Below are 2,770 nucleotides of genomic sequence, written 5' to 3'. Positions count from 1 at the left end.
TATTTCATAGCCAATGTTTGGTTTTCAATGATGACTTCTATCTTCAGGACTTGAACTGTAAATCCTTCCCCATTAGTTTGCATTGCTAGGGCAACTTTCAGTTTGTTTTTCTTGAGGAACATACTACAACTGTGGATGGATGAATGTTGAGAAGATCAGCTGAAATATTGAGTTACAATCTAGGGACAGCATTTCAGCCTGCAGCTTACTCTGGGAGAGAATAGGGACCTTATAAACCTGGCTTTGAAATGAATGTCCCTAGAGTCCCAAGGATAAACTCAGAATTGGTATCTGGGAAGCCAGTTGGGAATAGCAGCTAATTTGAAGCTGAGAAGTGAAGGCTGGGAAGGGTTTGAGATCTGGGGATGAAAAGAGTGTCCTATCCCCTCACTCAGGTTGTGATGACAGGTGTGATGACACAAGGGAGTTGTTTTCTTCCTGTCCTTTAACAAGAGACTTGGGGACCACATACAATTAATGTTTAGGGATTGGAAGGAATTAAGTACTGAATGCTGCTGTCAAATCAGTCTTTGGAATGCAAGAATTGTTATAAAACACAAGGCCATCCTGAAGGGAACTCTTTGTTTTGTTTTGGGGCCACATTTAGTGATGTTCAGGATCAGAGGGAGGTTAGCCAAATGCAAGGCAAAGATTCCTCCCGCTGTGATGTGGCTCTGGTCTCACCTCCAAGGAGCCCGTAAAGAGCGTATTCTGAGTACCCAGCAGCTAATTCCTGGATTCCCAGGAACCCCATCCTTTGACATCATGGGAAATGACTGAGCCTGGTTTTCCCATGAAGTCATGGAAAGAGGAGGCCAACTAACTAGGGATTACACTTAATACAAAATTGATCGGGAGTGTTCAGGTTTAATCCAGGAACAATTTTCCATAAGAATTCACAACTCCCCAATCCAAATGGTCAGTTCTTTCCCCAAGAGTTAGGGAGTATTTTCCGGTTCCAGGCCCGACTGGATTCACTACATCCAGAGGGGAGCGATTCCAAACCAGCCGGAAGTCCAAAGGCCATGAAGAAAATTTTAAGATACTTACATTTCTTCTGAGCCTACTGTGAACTCATGTAATGCTTGTGTGCAACCACTTAAACCTTCCAAACCCTCATCTTCCTATAAAAGGTTATACAGTTCAAATTGATTAGACAAAAACATACCTTGTACTAGAAGGATCAACATTCATAGTCCAAAGGACTTCATAAGATCCATTTTAACATTGTTCTCCCATCTTTATTGAAATGATTACCCTTTAGAAACTTCTATGGTTATTAAAAAAAAAAGTTTAACACTCGCCCAGGTGGCAGTCACATTGATACTATTTGCCTTCATGCCACTGCCTCGAGCCTTCATTCCATGTCATATAGACAAAGAGGGCCAGCACCACATGGACAGCAACCCCTGAGATGATGGCAATATAGATGTAGCTGTCCCTGTTGGACATCCTAAAGGCTCCTTCAAATATGTAAGACTTGGTCGAGTAATCATCAGTCCTGTGAAGATTACAAGAGTGTCTTCAGGGTGGAAGCCAAAGAGCTTTCCTGTCGAAGTTCAGGCATGTTCAGGGATGCTTTATCCTGGCTGTGCCCTGGGCAGGTTGCCAGCGCAGGAGGGCTGAGGCTGCAGTGCATGGTAGGGGCCCACCAGCAGCCAGTCAGGCAGGAAGTGCCTGAACAACTAGATTATTGATGTATACATTTAATGAAAAAAAATGACAGAAGATAGTGGTTTTTCAAGTGAAATTAAACCAGTGATAATAGTAGTTAACTTTTTTCCAACATCCACTACTCCTACTTATAATATTGTAAATATGGAAATTTGGAGGGATGATCAGGAATACATTTTCACCCTTCTTCGTGGACCTTAAAGAGTTGTTAAAACCTGTAGAGGAGAAAGTCAGCCAGCACCCTTTGAACATGATTGATAGTGTTGGTGGGGATGTGTGTGCCATCTCCGTTGCCTGTCTTCTGGTTTCCAGCTAATATCTTGACCTTTCTATAAAACCTAATTTGCCTGAAGCATTTTTGAGACTGCACTCATGGGCTTAGAGATGAGGCTGAAATCAAATAAGATTTGTTCAGTTTTCCTTAACTAAGTTTAGAGACCTTGTTCCATTATAAAGACAAATAGATAAACTAGCCTCCCATTTAGTACAAAGTTGGAAAGCAGAGTTCAATTCTGGAAGCATCTGCTGATAAGGATAATATAAAAGAGAAGAAAAAATATTTTAAGGGCCAGTATGATAGTACAGTGGATAGGATGCTTGCATTGCATGTGTCGATCTGAGTTTGATTCCTGGTACCCTATATAGTCCCATAGCATTGCCAGGAGTGATCCCTGAATATAGAGTCAGCAGCAAATCTGGGTGTGGCCCAAAAATATTAAAGAAAAAAGAGAAAAAAAATGTTCACCAAAGGTTAAAACCCTCCTTTTTTAGTATGTTAGGACCAAAAGGGCTTTCTTGGCCTTCAATAAATACTGTAACAAAGTCTAATTTAAAAACAAACCAACATAAGTGGCTAGATAGGAAGTACTAAAAACTGGGCAATCCAACACTGCTTTGCCCTTTCAGAGTTTGGAAATACTTGCATCATCTCTGACCCTGTTTTCTCTGTGGGTGAACCCAAATGCCCTAGGTGTATTGTCTTAACATGCAACCTACTGGACAGATATCTCTGTAGCCCTCTTGCTTTTGCTTTTATTTTTTGGGGGCCACACTGACTCTGACATACTAGTAGTACTCAGAGCTCATTTACTCTTGG

This window comes from Suncus etruscus, chromosome 15, assembly GCF_024139225.1.
Source record: "Suncus etruscus isolate mSunEtr1 chromosome 15, mSunEtr1.pri.cur, whole genome shotgun sequence".
NCBI lineage: Eukaryota > Metazoa > Chordata > Mammalia > Eulipotyphla > Soricidae > Suncus > Suncus etruscus.
Note: the sequence above shows the minus strand (reverse complement) of the source record.